The sequence below is a fragment of the Oncorhynchus mykiss genome, chromosome 23, assembly GCF_013265735.2.
Source record: "Oncorhynchus mykiss isolate Arlee chromosome 23, USDA_OmykA_1.1, whole genome shotgun sequence".
In the NCBI taxonomy this organism is placed as follows: domain Eukaryota; kingdom Metazoa; phylum Chordata; class Actinopteri; order Salmoniformes; family Salmonidae; genus Oncorhynchus; species Oncorhynchus mykiss.
Genome location: NC_048587.1, coordinates 26,116,771 through 26,137,643, shown reverse-complemented (window position 1 = coordinate 26,137,643; position 20,873 = coordinate 26,116,771). Strand labels below are relative to the sequence as shown.

Here is a 20,873-nt window from a genome sequence, read left to right as displayed (position 1 = left end):
ACAGACACACACAAAAACACACACACACACATACACACACACACTCACCAAGCAATCAGACCCCTCTTCACCCCCTCTCTGTGCTGTGGGAGAATGTGACAGGCAGCAGCCCAGTGGGATTCCTAGGTAGGCTTTCAAAGACAAAATGTGCTGTCATAGTGGATGTCTCCTTCCTTTAAAGTATTCGACTTCATCCATCTCCGTGTTCTGGAATGGGAGTGTGAAAAATTTGATATATTCAGTGTTCACAGGCTTCACAAAGATCTTCTTTGAGGAGGATTGACTTCTAAAAGAATGTAGGAGATAAAATGTTACAGAGAGTAGGTTATCAATAATGTCATTATTTCAGATATAATATTAAATGAAAAAATATTGCCTCCAATATCTAGCAGTCTTCTCTTTTCCACCACAAACCCCAGGCCAAAGTGATTCCCTCTCTCCCCTTATACCCCATATACTGTACCCCTTATACATTTCTCTTTCCTCTCCCATTGACTGACTGTAGATCACTCTTGTCTGACTGTTGTGCAGTCCATCTATCTGTTAATACTCTGTTGTTCCAGAGACATAGCAGAGCAGTCAGACAGAAGAGTTATATAGCTATCTACATGTTTACCACTTCCACGGGAATGTCTTGGTACAGTAGACTGTGAGGGGCTATTGGTAGGAGACCATATAGTTTTCTTCTCTGGAAATGGGGAAGAGACAGCATAAAAACACTGAACCATTGCACAAGAGCAAAACCATAAGTAAAAACTAGGCGCAGTGGTAATAAGGCATGAAGTGCTTTGGAATAACAACATTCATCATCCTCCATTGAGAATAAGTGCATCCAGGTAGAGTACTTAGCTGTAGGCCTGGCCCACAGCCAGTCTGACTAGATGTTGGCAGGGAAATTAAAATGTGTTCTTAGAAGAACACAGAGATCTGGAAGTCTGATTAATTTACCTCATTGGGTCAGATTTGGTTACCTTTTCCCACCATTATTTTAGTTACAGAAAAAGAGAGTGATTATCTACTGAAATATGGGTTTCACTGTCATGTCTGATAATTGATGGAAGATAGAACCACAATAATCCTCAATATTTGAACTCCTGACATGTGCAGTATGATTGATGTGTCTGTAAATTAATTAAGGATTGGACATTGTTTTTCAATTTTCGCCTAAAATGACATACCCAAATCTAACTGCCTGTAGCTCAGGACCTGAGGCAAGGATATGCATATTATTGATACCATTTGAAAGGAAACACTTTGAAGTTTGTGGAAATGTGAAATCATTGTAGGAGAATATAACACATTAGATCCGGTAAAAGATAAAAAAAAAAAATAAAAAAAAAATGTTTTCTTTATTTTTTTTTGTTCCATGATCTTTGAAATGCAAGAAAAAGACAGCAGGGGTTTGAACTGTAGAACCCAGTTCCTACATTTTAATATAAACATTGATTTTATCAAACAAAACTATGCTACGTTTTATCACTGGGATAATTTTATCCCTCATGATGACAAATCAGAGCAAGATTGCTGAATGTAAATATATTATTTACCTTCAGAGGTGAATGTATCAAACCAGTTGCCGTGATAAAACGCTTTTGTTGTTGTGCACTCTCCTCAAACAGTAGTATGCTATTTTTTCACTGTAATAGCTACTGCTTTCTGCCCATATAAGACATGTCTATGTCCTGGAAAGTTTGCTGTTACTTACAATGTCATTCTAGTTACATTAGCGCACGTTAGCAACAACCGTCCAGGTGTAGGGACCCTAATCCCGTAGATCCTTGAGAGGTTAATGAACTCACAACCCCATTGATATGGCTTGAATATCTATTCAACTAAAGACTCTTACCGGTAGCAACTATTACATAACATATGACACAACAAAGAACTTGGGGGCTTGAAAGGAGACTAAAGAGCCATATTGTTTTCCATTTCCCATAACTTGAGAGATAAGGAGAATTAGCCTAGTGTAATTGGAGTAATTCCCAACAGACACTATTTTCATCTATGAGGTCTTGACTAGTTCAGGACAAGTCATTGCAGTCCAGTACTGAGACATCTGGCACCCAGCTGTGGTTTTGAGCTGAGCTTTATGTTTCTGTTGAAGTGTGGGACCGTAACACATCATAACAAGCAACGAAATGTTGAAAGGTTCCTACTACTGTTTAACATGTGCATTTCCAGTGAAGGGCGAAGAGGACAGGGGATAGAAGACAGGGGGAAGAGGACAGATGGGGACAGGGGGCATCCAGAAGCAGTGAAAGTACGACTGAGTGTGGAAAGCATAAGAAGGCAACAGACAATCCATTGGGGCAATTCCACGATAACAGAATTATGCTTTGAGATCTTCTTTTTTTTTACTCTAAAATGTATGCCAAACAAAAACCACTGACTTCAAAGCTTAACAAATACAACTCTTTGCACGAGGTCTACTTTTAACAATTTCCACTGAAAAATGGACAAAAACTAATTTAGTGGAAGAACTGTCCAAGTCCAAACTTCGGTAACTGGATTACAGAAAAATCTCCCTCAGGTTTTTATGTGACCACGTTTTCCAAAAACTGTTCAAAATCTCCCCGGAATTAAGATTCAAAAATGTCTGCAGAAAGAATGGGGTGTCAATTATAACATGGCACCTTGAGGTTGAAAAAATATATTTTGGTTATTGAACTACAGCAAGGGAAGTGGATTTTCACCCGGTAACGGAATTACGCATAGAAATAATTATGGATATGAATGTCATTATCCAGAAATTTGGACATCACAGCGCAGCAAAAGGAAGAGTACATTGCAGTACAATGCAGTGCAGCAGTATAGAGCAGAGTAAAGTTCACTACATTGCAGTAGAGTACAGTCGAGTACAGTACAGTTGTCACGCCTACTCCTGCTCCCTCCCGCCGGAGCTAGATGTTGCCGGTCTACTAACCACCAGTCCTAGAACACTGATTACTCTCCCTTCATATAGCCCTCACAAACCTCAGTCATCTGGCAGTATTGGTTCTATTTTCATGACCAGATACTTCTCTTGTTTTGTTACGCTCTATGCTCATTATTATTAAATTCACCATTTGCACCTGCTTCCTGACTCCCTGCGTTGTTGTTACAGAATACTGCCTCAGAAATGACAGACGCAACATCTTCCAGACGGTTGAGGAACAGAGTCATCTACTCCACCAACACCACGACCAGCTAGCTCTACTGGGTATGACCATGAAAGAGGTCCCCTTTGTTCTCCACCGCCTCAACACCGGCTAAGGCCGTCTGGGAGAAAGGAGAGGATGAGTTGGGTTCCTATGAGAGGATCATGGCTCTGTTCAGGGCGGTCTTCGACCTTCGACCTGTGCAAGGAGGTCCAGATGGAGTTGGCATGTTGAGATGTCAAGCTATTGTTGGACGCTCTCATCTCGATGGCCATCCGTCTGGATAACATTCTTCAGAAGCACCAGTGTCCACCTAGCCACTCGCCTCCCTCCTTTGTCTATCCTGAAGCAGAGCCTGAACCATGGAGGTGGGGGCCACACACCTCTCTGGGGCGTAGACAGCTGGGATCCGACACAATTATTCACATCACAGCACCACTCACCCTCACCATTGGGCCCAAGCACCAGGAAAGCCTTTCCTTCTTAATCATCACCGCACCCGTACACAAAGTCATCCTTGGTCTCTCGTGGCTCCAACTTCATAACCCCACTATCACCTGGTCAAAGATGAAAATCACCGCCTGGGGACGGAAGACCAGCTTCCTGCGCCCTGTGGTTCCACGTTGGTGGAGGGTCCTATGAGTGTCCTCCAACCCATCAAGTGGACCTCCCATATCGTTGGCCCTGTGTTATGAGACGTAGATGTGGACATCCGCCAGGCTCTGGAGAGGGAACCAGCTCTTGCCACCTGCCCTCCAGAGCGCATCTACACACCCATGGGGTGAGAGATTGGCTGTTGATCTGGGCACACATTTCCCTCTCAATTGGACATCCAGGTATCACCCTCCAATCACTCTCCGATAAATACTGGTGGCCCACCTTGGCGCATGATGTCGCCCACTATGTCAACTCATGTTCGGTATGTACTCAATCCAAATCTCCCCGGCACGCTCCAGCAGTTAAACTTCTTACGCTTTCCGTGCCTCAGCGGCCTTGGTCACATCTGTCCATAGACTTTGTAATGGATCTCCCCCTTTCTGGTGGTTTTACCACTATTATGGTTGTTGACAGATTCTCAAAATATGGCCATTTTATCCCTCTCTCTGTTCTAACTTCCGCTCTCCAGGTTGCTGAGGCACTATTCCAGCAGGTCCTCCGGCATTATTGCCTTCCGGAAGGACATCGTTTCCGACCGTGGCCCCCAAATCACGTAGCAGGTCTGCAAAGCATTTATGGAGAATCTGGGGGAAACGGTCAGCCTCACATCCGGGTACCAGCCTCAGTTTAATGGGCAGGTGGAGAGGACCAACCAGGAGCTGCGGAGGTTCCCAATGACTCACTGCCAGGACCGGCGGGGGTAGTGGGCCCAGTTCCTTCTCTGGGTGGAATACGCCCAGAACTCACTTTGTCACTCCTCCACAGGGCTGACTCCCTTCCAGTGCGTCCTGGGATATCAGCCGGTCCTGGCTTCATGGACTCCGAGCCAGACTGAGGCCCCTGCAGTTGCCGAGTGATTCTGGCATGCAGAGAAGGTGTGGAATGCCGCCCACGTGAGGCTCCAGTGTGCCATCCACCATCAGAAGGATCAGGCAGATTGTCATCGCAGTGAGGCTCTGGTGTTCCATCCTGGTGATCGCGTCTGCCTCTCCACCAGGAACTTCAAGGTACTCCGGAGGGTCAATGAGGTAACCTATCATTTAGAATTCCCCACCAACTACCGTATCTCACCCTCCTTTTGTGTATCCCTCCTCAGGCAGGTGGTTCCTGGTCCCCTGGCTGATGCAGTCTCCCGCAATACCCCTCCGCCTCCCCTGGACATTGAGGGGACCTCTGCCTATGCTGTTAGGTCCCTCCTGGACTCCCAACATCGTGGGGTCGGCTCCAATACCTGGTGTATTGGGAGGGGTGGTCCTAAGGTGTGTTTTTGGGTCCCGGTGGCGGACATCTTGGACCCCAACCTCATCCGGGATTTCCATCTCCGCCATCCAGACCGGCCCGCTCCTCGCACTCGGGGCCGTCCTCCTGGCCGGCGTTGTCTTTCGGCCGAAGCTGCGTGTCGGGGGATACTGTCACGCCTACTCCTACATCCTCCTTCCAGCTCTCGACATCGCCTATCTTCATTAAGCACACCTGGACTTCATCACCACCCTGATTACTCTCCCTTCAAATAGCCCTCACCAGGCATCAGGCAGCATGGGTTCTGTTTTCATGACACTTCTCTTGTTTTTTTACTTTCTACGTTTGTTATTATTAAACTCACCACCTGCTTCCTGACTGCCTGCGTTGTCATTGCAACAGTAGAGTTCAGTACAGTACAGACGTGTGTTTTGTTTGTCCCGTGTAAATAATCATAAATAATAGTTTTCCTCTGGGTTTTTTTGTATATATTTCGTATATATTTTAATCTCCCTTTCCATCTACGGACTGAATATATTCTCCTGCAACACTTTTGGAACTCTTTTTTTCTAAGAGTGAATCAATCCCCGGATGTAGCTACAGTACATGGAGGATTGAAAATAGCAGAAGCTTTCCAAGGAGGTCTACTGTACTACTGTACTCGATGAAGGTGGCAAGGTGTATAGATGCAAAGTCTCACACTGCTGACATAAAGTAACAGTGATGTTGAAGCTTCTATCAGATAGTCTATCTATCATTCCACCTGGCACCTCCTCCTCGCTGGATTGGTGTCAGCGGTGTGGTTGGCTGGTCTTACTGTGATACTGCTTAGAGACACACACTGTCATCACCACTGCTATGGTTATGAGTGTGGTCCTCCAAGACAAACTGTCGGGCGCACACAAATAAAACCTATTCCTAAAATGACTGGAAGTATTTTCCCCCAATTTGCCCTGGAAGGCAGGGTAAGCTTCACCATAGCAATCTTTATTTGCATGCTATCAACAAGTGTCCAAAATAGTGCCAAGAGAAGCATAGCCTTGACATCTCAAAAGCTCCAGACCTTTGCTCACCCTATGGGCGACCACGAAACCTCTAGTATAGTGAGTCAGCCTCCAGGGTATGACACATACTGGGAAAAACAGGGTCTGGTGAGGTCCACCAACTTCCCCACCCCCCACTCGGCAGGTAGTCTAGCAGTTAGAGCATTGGGGCTGGTTTAAATACCCGAGTTGACAAGGTGGAAAACTCTGTGGATGCGCACTTGAGCAAGACACTTACAACTGTTTGTAATTTTTTGCTCAAAGGTACTTTAAGTGTATGTCAACATGAGTCAACAGAGACAGCTTTATCCAAAGGTCATCTGTCTATCTGCCATGGCCTCATGTCAGTGCCCTGAGCAATAGTCTACCACAGCTCCCGAACAAGAGGGGAGAGGAAGTGTACAAAATGTCAGAAGTACATTTTGCTCTGACATCTGGCAGATCGTACCCCTGCTTCAGACATCAAACACCTCTGGATACTGGTGGGTGATTACTGTAATACGATATGGTATTGCCATCTTGCCTAGCAGCCTGACAGAGCAGTGTGTGTGTGTGTGTGTGTGTGTGTGTGTGTGTGTGTGTGTGTGTGTGTGTGTGTGTGTGTGTGTGTGTGTGTGTGTGTGTGTGTGTGTGTGTGTGTGTGCGTGCGTGCGTGCGTGCATGCGTGCGTGCGTATGTGTGTGTGTGTGCGCGCGTGCTTGCGTGCATGCGTGAGTGCGTGCGTTTACCCTAAGCCTGTGCAGTCAGATATAAAGTAAACAATTATTGTGAGAAAGAAGGAACCTGGTTTCAGATTTGCTGAGGACAATAAGGACATTCTAAACTGTTTCTTAGTTAACTTGTTAATTCTGCCTCATGAAATAGCATTTTGTAGTTTGGTGTCTGGTGGACTAGGAGTGGATTCAATCCCAAGGAATGGCACTGAGAGATATTCTGCAGCTGTTCACTGAGGAAAAATAAGTCTGCCTCAGGAGAAGAGCTTAGAAACAACTCTGACACAGCTCCTATCTGACCAGGCACCACTGTAATATATCATGGTTGTGGAGGTAAAAGTGCAATTTGTCAATGAATCTGTATACTTTTAGTTCAACCTGAGTGCAGCGATTTGTCTTTAGATGTCTTCTAATGCAATCTCTTGTTGGAGTACATACACAAATCCTTAAACTAACTAGCTCCTGTTCATGTGCTGAAACTCTAGTTCGATTCCAAGAAAATTACTTTAAAATGTTAATAGCTCACCAAATTGGTCACTATCACTAAATTATCAATATTTGCAGGGGTATTAAAATCAATTAAACCAATTCAGTATAAGCAAATTCATAAAAGTTGAATTTCTGCAAAATCCTTGGTTCTCAGAAACAAGTGCAGGGTCCATTATATTTTTTTGAAAATACATCACAAGTTGGAGTGAAAGCTATAGTACAACCTCTGAATAGGTTCATATTTCTAGGTGGAATAGCAGTAGCCTACAAGAGAATGCTGTCATTATTATGCCACAGTAAGACCACAAACATAGTTTGGTTAACACATCTGGGTAAAAACTGTTAAATGTACCCATGCTAGTAATAAATGATATTGCTGTTACTCACATTCAAGATCCGATGAATCAATCAATTTCGACTCCTTTGCGCGCTCTTCATGACCATTCCATATCCATTCGGGTAATACAACATTTACTAAGTTTTATCTCCATGAGGTAAGGTACACACGTTTAAACTGGCACATTATAATGAATTCACAACTGTGTTGTTTTTGATAGCTTTCAACCATCATAATCTACTACTGGATTGATCGCAAACATTCAGAGACTATCCATCTCGTCTCTCGCGCTGCAACCGAGTCAGGGAGACTGAAGAGAGGGAGGGACCAAGGGAAGAAATGAAGTATACTGGACAGCCACAATAATCAGAGCAATACAATGAACATCCCCACTGGGCACAGACGTCAGTTCAACATCTAGTTTTGATTTACATTTGGTTAAATTGTCAACTAACATGAATTCAAGGTGAAATACAAAAAGAGGGTTACAAGTTGGGTGGAAAAACCCTGAAATGCCCTTACATTAGTTACTTTTTGTTAACCCAATCCGATTTCCACATTGATTCAACATCATCACATAGATTTTTGGGGTTGAAATGATGTGGAAACAATGTTGGTTTAACCAGTTTTTGCCTAGTGAGTCCCTCCTGTAGGTCCCTACACTAGTGTCTACATTGCTAGCCCCCTATCATCCATTGAAAGGTGCACACTGTTTAAATCTAGTCGTGAGACAAAGTTAGTTTTATCAATTGATAAGTGATACAAATTGAAGGTTGGCAAAAAATATTTTGGAACACTTTCAAAAAGATAAACAAAAAACGCTGAATACAAAGGATAAGGCCTGAACAGCTTTTCCTGCCAACTGCCAATATACTGTATTCTAGCATACTTGGTTGGCACAGGTGCAGGGTCTACCAGGCTCTGACCAGCCTCCCCATGAGCAATTCCAAAGCTGGCAAAAGTTACCAGACTTATTTAGACTGCGTTCATAACCAAGTGTGAAGGTGGTAATTAACAGTTGTTTTGACCACACACATAAAAAGCAAACATTTTTACCATTCAAGCAGGCGTTCTTATCCAAGTGCATACGTTTATCCATACTGGTCCCCAATGGGAATCAAATACCATTACCATAAACAACAACTACTAAATATGCTGCCATGCTTGCTGTCTTCTTTCTTGACAAATTACATCAGAGAGGTGGAAGTAGGAAACTCAGAGCACGAGGATGAATGACGGGTTTCTCACTAATAATTACCAGTTGGAGGGGTGTTCAAGTAGATTTTTTCCTTGTTGTGTGCTGGTATATGAGATGTCATGAACGCAGCGTTATAGGATCTTCCCTCTTTGCCACAACTTGGATTATACCATGGCCCACTATCTAAGTGGAGAACGTATAATTACCTTCAGTGAAAAGGCATAATCAGGCAAAATAGCGTACCTCAATAGTACAACGCCCCTATAATCACATATCTAAAGCCATGGAATATAACATTGCAGATAATGTTCAAAATTACACAATTTGATGAGTACAACATCTATAAAGATCTGCTTCACTATACTAATAGCGTTGCCGTTTCGAAATGACATACTTGGGTGTTTTTGGAGCCTTTGTTGGGTTTTTTCTGTGCCCCTACAACTGCTGAACGAGCATGAGGAAGTGTATCGCTGATGGCGAAAGTTTCTCAAAAACAAGTGAGATTGCAAAGAAAGTATCTGGGCACTTAAATAGCATGCCATTTACAATATAGATGTGGTTCAAATAAAGTGAACGTCTCCTTTAAGACAGAAACAATAGGAGGTTGGTCGAGGAGGATGGGTGGTCGTAATGTTCCTGCCTCCTAAAATCTAAATTCAGAGCTTGGCTACCCCCTGACCGAATCATGGTGACAGGCAGGAACACCCGCAACCAAAACAAACTGATTATATTCAAGTCCAGAACTGAACAGTACATGAGGTCACCAGTCCCATATATCTGCTCATTGACTAATGAGTCGCTTTAAGACTTCATTGATTAGGACATTATTGATGTAATTATTTTTTACTCTTATTTTTGTATTGTGATGCTCTTATCCTTTAATATGTTGTATTCTTTCTTCCTCTCTCTCTCTCTCTCTCTCTCGCTCTCCCTCTCTCTCTCGATCTATATATATATATATATATATATATATATATATATATATAAACTCCCAGTAATTTATTGTGTAAACCACCAATGTTTCGACATCACTGTGCCTTCTTCACTGTGATATCATGAATGCTTGAAACAGGTTATGTTGACAAACAGTGCAATTAGTGCAACCAATGACAACAGTGAGGGGTGTGTCATAGTTATTAGGTTGATTAGATTAGAATGTTGCAACAAACAACCTGGTCTAAGATAAAGACTATTTCCTCCAAGGACGTTCGTCCAAGATCCTGTGTGGCACTGCCGCGCCTGGGATGTGGATTCATTTCCAAAGGTGGACCAATATGAAAATGTATTAACTCTGGATAAGAGTGTCTACTAAATTACTTAAATGTATGATAAGTTACTTTATCCAATTTGTATTGTACCACCGTGTAAGACTTATGATACTGTACGTCCTCTAATCCTTATGATATTGCATGACCGTAATGTATCATTACTAAATGAAGGAACATATTTACGTACCAAATCTTACGAATTCCCCTGAGGCCAGGTTGTGGAGGGAGATGGCAGATGCTAAATGACCATCTAAGTCTGAGAAACTGAGATTGTAAAGGCCAGGGAAGCTTTTTACTTAAATTTGGTTGTCAAATTCTTTATTGTTCAAGACTAATACAGCATTATTGTCCTTACAACTTCAGTCCGAGATAAGTTGTGATTTATGTTGAAGTAGCGAAGGCTGCTATAATTTTTTTCTTTAATAACTTACATATCACATATTCACCTAAATTCCAAAGGCAAACTCTTGATACAGTGCAACTCCATTGTTGATGTCAGTTATGTAAATTGTCCTTGGACTTCAAAGAAACACTTTTGAGTCCTTTTATTGTTATTAAGGTGTTGTTGTAGTGCTGATATTGAAAAGTTATTCAAATGGTCAGTGTTCAGTGTACCACTATGGCACATTCATAGACTAACCACAAACATTTGATCTTCAGGCAAAACAATTACACTTGAGCCGTACAGTACCCTAAATTACAGACAGTCTCTTAGGAAATGAATCAGTAATTCAACAGAGCAATTCACATAGAACAAAAGGAGCCATATCACAGCAATTGATTTTCATTACATGACAAGCGGCTACCAGACAAGAGATTATAATGAAATCTCTTCAGATGTCAATGTAGTCTTGCACAGATGATGGAAGACATGCGTATGAATCCGTATCAAGCCAATAACATATTTTAGAGGACTCAGTGAAGCTGGTGTCCGTTTGGATACAGTCATGTTCCCGTAATGGTCATCTGTTAGGATCCCCACTGACTGAAAAATGACAAACAAACTTCAACCGTCATATGAAGTGTACTTCACATCACATTGCAGCTATTTGAAACAGACTGTGATTTTCAGGGAACAAAAGATAAAATTCACTACCCACACATTTCCTCTACTGCTTAGAATGTCTACATGATTACAGAAGACATGGGGATATCTACTCAATTATGATGTGTATCATACATATGGGATTAGGACCATTTTAATGATATGATTAGCATTATATTCCATCATTAGATGTCAAAAAACTCTAGTGTGCAAAGAAGAGCGATGAGCGAAATATCACGAACTGTAAAGCACAACTGGCTGAATAGAACTCAATGTAAAGAATGCATTGGCTTGTAATGAAGACAGGTTCAATTTTTTAACAGGCAGGGTTTACTGAGCAGGGGTGTAATTGAGATCGGGGCCTGAAATGTACATAGAGAACATGTTAAGGTCCCTTGCATAACATGTTAAATCTCTCACATTCTTGGACAAGACACATCTACGAGACTAAATCAAAATAAATAGAGACATTAGAGGAGGAAGTGGCAATGACCTTTGATCATAAGAGGACCATCATCATCATCTGTGTTTTGAATTCCATTAGAACTCTAACCGATTCTTTAGTAATGTTGTATTTTTTGTCAGGACTCATTCATAGTCCATATGAAGTGAATAGGGAAGTCCCATGCTGCTTTGATGTGGAGAGAAAGAACTAGTAAAATGGCTAATAAGATTGAAAATCGCCAACGACTCCCCTGGTTTTTAATGGAATCAGAGACCACTTCACATAGTTTTTCCAGAATTACATAGTAGTAGTGTAAAGAAGTATTTGCCCCCTTTCTGATTTTCTCTATTTTTGCTCATTTTTGATAGAATGTTATCAGATATTCAACCACAATCTAATGTTAGATAAAGGGAACATACGTTTTCAAATAAAAAAACAAATGTATGCTTATTTTATTCTGCAATTAACACATTTTTGCAACACCTAATTCCCCTGTAAGAAAAAGTAATTGCCCCCTTACACTCAATAACTGGTTGTGCCACCTTTAACTGCAATGACCGCAACCAACCCCTTCCTGTAGTTGTTCATCAGTCTCATGTTGCTGTGGAAGAACTTTGCCCCACTCTTCCGTGCAGAGCTGCTTTTGTGGGTTTCAGAGCTGTGCAGAGCTGCAACATTTGTGGGTTTCAACCATGAACTGCTCGTTTCAAGTTCTGCCACAACATCTGAATTGGGACTTTGACTAGGCCATTCCAAAACTTCAAATTTGTTGCTTTTTAGCCATTTTCATGTCGACTTGATTGTGTGTTTTGGATCATTGTCTTGCTGCATGACCCAGCTGCACTTCAGCTTCAGCTCACAGAGGGATGGACTGACAATCTCCTGTAGAATTATCTGATACAGGACAGAATTCATGGTTCCTTCTATTAAGGCAAGTCGTCCAGGCCCTGATGCAGCAAAGCATCCCCAAATCATCACACTACCACCACCATGCTTGACCGTTGATATGAGGTTCTTACTGTGGAATGCAGTGTTTGATTTTCTCCAGGCATAATGGGACCCATTTCATCCAAAAACTTCACTCAAGTTTTCCAAAAAGCACCTGGAAGAACCTGGATGATCATCAAGACTCTTGGAAGATTGTTCTATGGACAGATGAGTCACAAGTATAACTTCTTGGATGACAAAATGTTGAAATGGCCAAGTCAAAGTCCAGACTATATCCCAATTCAGATGTTGTGGCAGGACCTGAAATTCCTCCACAGCAATGTGAGAGACAGACCAAGAGACTGGTTGGAGTCACCACAGCTGAAGATGCCACAAGAGGGCAAGTACTTTTTCACATAGGTGCATTGGGTGTTGCATTGTTTACAAAATAAATGAAATAATATGTAATTGTGTTATTTGTTCACTCAGGTTCACTTTATCTAATATTAGGTTTTGGTTGAAGATCTGACAGCATTTTATATAAAAAATATGCAAAAGTGGAGAAAATTAGAAAGGGGCACTATACTCTATCAAGGACAATCCTCTTGACATAATATTACATTCTCTAACAACCAAGGTTAGGTAGAAGTGGATGATTGTAGGGTAAATGACCGAGTGTTGTTGTTAAAAGACTGCTAATATTAACCGTGGTGAGTCATTGTGATGATAGGGAGAACTGCTCTATTATGCCGGGTTGGGAGTTAATAGACTGAGATGTGGAATACAACATTTTTGGATACGTTTTCTAGAGTTTTCTCTACTTTGGAGGGGGGAGAAAATGTATTCTGTTGTCGAGATCGAGCTCTCACCTCATCCATTACAACATCTGTTTCTTGAGCTGAAAACTAAATTATATGTTGAAGGCTGTTATTTTTTTTCCAAAACTTCCAGCAGTTGTGGCATTTTTAACAAGTGAAAAAGCCCACCTGAGGAGATCCATGGCACTGCGAACAGAGATAAAGACTCATTTGAATAAATCATATCCCCCCCAGAGCAAATCCATATTCATGAGAGGCTGTGTCTAATTGCTGATAATTCCCTGCATGAGCGATACAGATTTATACACATCTCCCTGTGGGAGGCTAGGTCTGCATGCCGATGGGATCACATAATCTGCCAGCTCTCTCAGGCTCTCAAGCCTCCAAGTCCTACAAACTGGACAATCAGTTCTGATCAATGTTTAATTGGTTTGTTACTGAATCTGTTTTCGAGACAGGGGTTGATGCACTCATGCACACAAAATTAAATGACTATCAACACAAACATCTGGATCGGCTCAAGATGGATCGGCTCCATTTTCACATGGATACCCATTGCACTTTTTCATTAAGAGCTCAAGTAACATTTCAGATTATTCATGACATCATACAAGGAACATAAATCCATCTCACTCTGAATGAAAATGGTTTTCAAACTGGAGCGTTACTGTAAAAAATATACATGCCTGTTTGCTCCTCAAGACATAACATAACTAATACCTGGGTTTATCCTGCCCCTTCAAGTAACCTTACCACCTCTGAGATAAGACTTTTTAATAAAGAACAGAGTGTGTGTGAAGTGATATTTAGATTATGTTGTGAGAGTCCCTATATGTCTTGGAAAGATTGTGCTGGGAGAGAATGTTGCTTTAATGCTCTCTACACAGCACAAACACTGTGACTAGTATTTTCCTTTCTACATGTAATCCATCACAAAACAATCTGGATTTCTGCTCATTTCACACTTTCATCTCTAGCACTCATTGTCAGTATTTCATATTTGAAACCATGCCTCTGAATTCTGGGAACCCTTTGGTTCAGAGGATGCTGCTAGTGCTACACTCTTCGAGAGGAAATGAGCTAGCCTGTTGCATCTCCAGTCCCAGTGCTGCACTGAGGTCTGTGACTCTGACAGTATGTAATTAACACTGTTGTGTTCTGTTGAGTGTTATCTGTGCAGTTAACCTTTGATTAGATTAAACCAAAAACAACAAAATGCATTGAAGGAAAAACATGACAGCATTGTTGCTATTGTGAGTGGAGAAATGAGGAGAATATGTAGCCTAATATACAGAGGAAGTTCATGATTCAACCTGATGAATATTGTGGGGGGATTGAGGTTGTATTTGTCTTTCCTGGAGAGGACGTGCCAAAAGTGTTTTTATTATGAGGGTCTTCCCAGAGGGTACATGCCAAAGGACATACAGAATGTGGCCAATGACCAGAATCTCTCAGAGTGGCTGTACTCAGACAGTAGGACGTGTTTAAATAGAGAGGGCCTATGCATAGTCAGTTTTTGGCCAGGTCCCCATTATGAGTAGTGAGAAACATATTCCTCTCAACTTTGCCTGGGTTCAGGCTGAATGTCAGGTTTAAGGGGAATTTCACCCTGGGGGAATCTGGGCTTGTTTTCATTCAGTTAACTAAGTTAGGAACAAATTATTATTTACAATGACGGCCTACCCCGGCCAAACCCTAACCCAGACGACGCTAGGCCAATTATGCACCGCCCGATGGGACTCCCAATCACGGCCAGTTGTGATACAGCCTGGAATTAAACCAGGGTCTGTAGTGACGCCTCTAGCACTGAGATGCAGTCCCTTAGACCGCTGCACCACATACACTGTAATTGCCCAGAAGGAAGGCAGGTCTGGGCTTTGTGCGCAGAATGATACACACTATGATAGCGGTGAGATCTGAAAATGTGTGTAGTCCTGCTTTGTGGCATGTCACAAAGGCTCTATGTTTTTGTGTGTGTATATATTTGGTTGTCCTTGTTCGATAGAGCCATTGGACGTCTTTCAGCGATGTTCCTATCAGCAGGTCATTGCTAAATATACAAGTTGACACATTTTTTCCAGTGTCAAATGTGGGGTGGTGCTTCGTGCTCTGGCCTTGTCCCTCCCGCAAGGCAGGCTTTTAAAAAAGGAGGACACTAACAGCACAATCCATTCAAAGTTCTGTTTGAATTTAGAAAAACGCTCAGTTATTAAAATAAAAAATGTTTTTGCTCGATGAAGTAATCCAACAATGTGTACACTGCCATTTTGTCTATTTAAAGTCTTCTCTCATTGATCGAGACAGGTGTCTGTCATCATGACACGCAGCACTTTGGGGTCAACATTCTCAATGAGAGAAGACTTGAAATAGATAAGATTACGGTGTACACTGTTGGATTATTTCATGGAGAATTTTCTAAATTCAAACGGTCCCCCTGCAACTGGACAAGGACATTTTGAGACTACTGTTCCACGAATGGAGGAAAAAGACAGCATCGCCAAGCTAAGGTTGATCAAAAATTCTCTGTGCTACACCAAACGGTACCTATCCTGTAACTCACAGTAATGGATACCAAAAATATTTTGTTAAATCAAATTATCTGTTGTAACAATCTGTAGCTACAGTTCTCTGCACTTTACTACACATGAGACACTGAAATGTACTACACTGTTCATACTGTATTTTCTTGTTATTGGACCATGTAACATTCTTGTTGAATACCCAGTTCTCCTTTTGAGTGATCATAAACTATTGTGCACTCCCCTGTATTTTTGTCACGACTTCCACCGAAGTCGGTTCCTTTCCCTGTTCGGACGGCGTTTGGCGGTCGGCGTCACCGATCTTCTAGCAATCGTCAATCCACTTTTCATTTTCCATTTATTTAGTCTTGTTTTCCTACACATCTGGTTTTCATTTCCCTCATTACGTGTTGGGTATTTAACCCTCTGTTCCCCCCCATGTCTTTGTGTGGAATTGTTTGTTGTAAGTGCTTGTGCACATGTTCACTGGTGCGCGTCGGCTTTTGTACCCATGTTGGTTATTTCTTTATGCCGTTGGTTTTGAAATTAAACTGCTCCGGCTATTACCTAGTTCTGCTCTCCTGCGTCTGACTTCCCTGCCACCAGTTACGCACCCATTACAATTTCTGATTTTGACAAATAAACATTATTTATTTTAATGTCTCACATATGTTTGATGCTACAGAGCCCTGTACAGATTATATAAATATATTCTGTGTATCAATAAAGGCAGACATATTTTGAGATTTGATCGAAAATATTGATATTTACTTTATGGTCCTTTATCTGGCTTCGGTACACTGGCAATGGTGTTTGGCATAGTGAGCTGTGGAAGCAGAGTGCTTGTGGCGAATGGTCTTGTCTCGCCTGCGGTGTATGGCCAGCTGGATAAGACTGTTGGAAGTGGTGTAGGGCTAATAGACCTTAACCACCAACTGTTTGGACTTCTTGCAGAAGATTTGCTGGTACTACACGTCTCCTGGAAATACACGGTTGTAGTGTTACCATTTTAGACTTTTTGTGGAACGGACATAGGGCAATACGCCATTGTTTGTAAAGGTGTCAACCGATTGTGACCTAAGTGTTTAGAGACAGACTAGTGTATTGTTTAGGGACAATGAGGGACATTGGGAGTTGCTTTTGAGAGGAAATATCAGTTAACAAAGTGAATGGGCTGGGGGGCCTGCAGAAGGTGTCAAAAGTCTTAGGATGGCAGTTCTTACACAGTATCTATTGTTGTGTATGGGAGGCTGAGGAGAAATGCTACCTTTCAATCGTTCTCATACACAACAATACATTTACTGTCTCTAAGCACGACCAAAACCCCTTCCCTCTTCTCAAAGGCCTATCTGTAAACCTCCCTCAGGCCATTGACTTTGATAGATCACTCATGTCAATAGTAGCAGGGGATTTTTGTAGACGTGTCTTTGTATTGTGTTTTGAGAATCTACAAGAATGAGCGAAGAATGAGGTGGTTGTGTCATTACTGTTGTCTTGATTTGATACCTTTCAGTGTTTCTTGCTCATTTTTGTCCCACAATCTTGTTGTGCTCCATAACCGCAAGGTGTGTCTCATCCCTCATGCTTGTGTACCCAAAATGTTCCCGCTTTGGGGTATTTTTCAGCGGGGCCTGTGGAAGGAATACAGAAAACCTGAGTTTTACAAAGAGCAAAGAGAAAAAGGGGAGACTAAATTGATGACATGGTCTGGATGGTACTCTGTGGTCCACAGGCTACATCTAATCACCTCTAATCCCATAACACAAACACAAACCCATACAAACACCACACAATTCATGTTTAATGCATGCTTACTGTAAATTGAGCTATCTTAGCCATCAGCTTATAAATATTTTTGCCAATTTACCTTCACCTTGTGTAGAGCTGGGGTTGAAAACACATGCTAGTGTAATCAGATGATGTACCACCTACAACAAAACACACAACAATACACAATTTAATCACCCCACAAATTGTATTGATCTCTATTAGACTGGCTAATTTAGCACACCTAATATGGATGTTTTAATATTGTCAGCTTGCTGTTGGCTTTTTAGTGTCACTAAATTGGTAGAAAGATTGCTAGCCAGTTGGGAACCAACTAACCAATCATAGACAATGTATAAACATTCATCATTACTACCAACACACCAAGAGTGAATTAGATATATCAGGAATTCTCTTTTTAGTAATAGAGGGTTTTCCAGACAAAGGCTACCAGGTTGAGTTACTCTTATTTGCTAAAGTTAGCTAGCTTACATTAGCTAATGTTAGTCAAAGATAGAACGAACAGACAAACATGTTTACTCTGCTGAAGGTAGCTACCAGTCTAGCAGTGACTACCATGCATAGGCGATATTGATTGGCAGTGTGAATCCAACAGATAGCTAGCTATATGATTTGGCTGATGGCTTTAAGAGTTCAATACAGGAGTGTAACATTAGCTAAAGTAGCTAATTTACCTAGTCCACCGAACATTATGTTACCTCTAATTAGGGTTGTGAAAATTTTGTCAGCCGGTGATTGTCAAGCAAATAACTCTGTCTCACGGTAATTGACTGTTTATTAACATAAATACATTTAGTATTTCCTGGCTTCCACACATAGCCTACAAGCCACTGATCCAGACCTTTGGAAAATCTACATTTTAAAAGCAATAATCCATGTAATATAGCCTACACCTTCACAATAAATCCAATATTTATTTTAGACAGGTATAAAGAAAAAAAAGCATGATATGAAGAAAAGGTTGTCTATTTCAGAAGAACAGAATAGCATATTCCGAGTTGTCCTTACGTTAGGTCCTGATCTGGCTATGTCAAAAGGTTGTGGGCTACACTAGTTCATTTAGCAGACAAGAGTTGCTTAGAATTCCATGGCATTATTTTAGAGTATGAAGAATACAATTGAACAAAGCTGAATAAAAAGAAAGGATATTTTCTCCAAACGATTTGAGGGAGTGCGCACATGTGGCTATTCTGTGTTGGGCAGTTAACAAAGAAATAGGTTTTCCTATATTGTTCATTTAGAGTTAATAATGTAACTTTAGTTGTTATTCAACATTGAGCTATATGTAAGGCTGCATGATGCGACTCTAACAATGATTTGAAAAAAGTTGCTTGAAAGGTATGAGCTTTGCTTTGTTTTTTGCTCAGGCTGTACACACTACATCAGTCACTCATTCACAATTTGACAAGCACTTGATAATGCCTTGAATTTCACAGCGGCATCCCCTTTGCGTGTCCGCAATGCACCCTAAAAAAATCCATGCCTTTTGTGGCCAGTGGCCATTGTGCGCTTCTCCCTGAGTGCTGCTCGCTCCATCACGTGATCAGGTCTTTCTCACAGGCTACAAGTGAAGACAGACACATTGTGGTGTCGGGTTCACCTAGGGGTCATGATAAGGACTGTACAAATGTTTGATGTATTAGAATAATGGATTATGCTTATGTTATATTAATAGAAGGCGAGGGGTTACATTTATAGGGTCCTAGACTACAGATTAACAATATATATACACATTATGAGGTTTTAATATTGTTCCACGGTTGTGTTCTAATTCTCTCTCTCTGCCTCATTATAAAGATGCCCCTCTGAGAAATGTGTGACTGTGAAGAAGGAGCTCTGCAGGGGAGTGGGAGCGATAAGAGACTAGTCAGACATTCCACAGTAAATCAACTTAGGGGAGTGGACATTTACTGCTGAGGCCTTAGAAAACACTGGAACTATTGTATATCTTGCAAGTTAGTATAGCTCTGTATGCATGGGCTTGGTATGAGGAGTAGAAGGTAATGACGCATGCAGTGACATCACAGGGGGTTGACTACAAGCATGATAAAAACAACGTTGTCGCGGCCGTCATCGGAATGAGACCAAGGTGCAGCGTGGCGAGCGTACATTTTCTTTTGTTTGTTAAAATGTCGCCAACAAAACAAGAAATAACCAAAACGACCGTGAAGCTTACAAGGGCTATAGTATCCCTAACAAAGACAACTTCCCACAATCACAACAGGGAAAAAGGCTGCCTAAGTATGATTCCCAATCAGAGACAACGATAGACAGCTGTCCCTGATTGAGAACCTTACCAGGCCAAAACATAGAAATGCACAAACCTAGAAAACAGAACATAGAATGCCCACCCAAATCACACCCTGACCAAACCAAATAGAGACATAAACAGGCTCTCTAAGGTCAGGGCATGACAGTACCCCCCCCCCCCCCCCCCCCCCCCCCTCCCCCTCCCTCCCCAAAGGTGCGGACTCTGGCCGCAAAACCTGAACCTATAGGGGAGGGTCCGGGTGGGCATCTATCCGCGGTGGCGGCTCTGATGCGGGACGTAGACCCCGCTCCACCTCTGGCTCACCCCACTTTGGTGGTGCCTCTGGTGCGGGGACCCTCGTCGCCGTCCCTGGACTGCGGACCCTCGTTGCGGACCCCAGACTGGGGACCCTCATTGCGGGCCCCGGACTGGGAACCCTCGTTGCGGGACTCGGACTGGGAACCCTTGTTGCGGGCCCCGGACTGGGGACCCTCGTTACGGGTCCCGGACTCGGAACCCTCGTTGCGCACCCCAGACTGGGGACCGTCGCTGGAGGCTCCGGCCTGGAGACCGTCGCTGGAGGCTCTGGACTGGAGGCCGTCGCTGGAGGCTCAGGACTGGAGGCCGTCGCTGGAGGCTCCGGACTGGAGACCCTCGCTGGTGGCTCTGGACAAGAGACCGTCGCTGGAGGCTCCGGACGGAGGCCATCGCTGGATGCTCCGGACTGGAGGCCGTCGTTGGAGGCTTCTTGCCATGACTCCTCACTGGAGTCTTCGTGCCATGGATCATCAGTGGAGGCTTCTTGCCATGGATCATCACTGGAAGCTTCGTGCCTTCATTTTCTTTTATTTGTTAAAATGTCTCAACAAAACAAGAAATAACAAAAACGACCATGAAGCTTACAAGGCTATAGTGCCCCTAACAAACTACCCACACTGAAAGGAGGGAAAAAGGGCTACCTAAGTATGATTCCCAATCAGAGACAACGATAGACGGCTG

The 20,873-nt window shown here is 42.5% G+C and overlaps 1 protein-coding gene across 3 annotated transcripts in view; it reads right to left on the bottom strand.

Annotated features, from left to right (window-relative positions):
* LOC110502499 (carbohydrate sulfotransferase 15) overlaps positions 1 to 7,952 on the bottom strand; it is a 36,056-nt gene extending 28,104 nt beyond the window's left edge. For all 3 annotated transcript variants that reach the window (XM_036960419.1, XM_021580557.2, XM_021580556.2), the window contains exon 1: positions 7,666 to 7,952. The gene's annotated coding sequence lies outside the window, so the exon portion shown is untranslated. The remainder of the gene's footprint in view (positions 1 to 7,665) is intronic.
* Between the last annotated feature and the right edge of the window lie 12,921 nt (positions 7,953 to 20,873).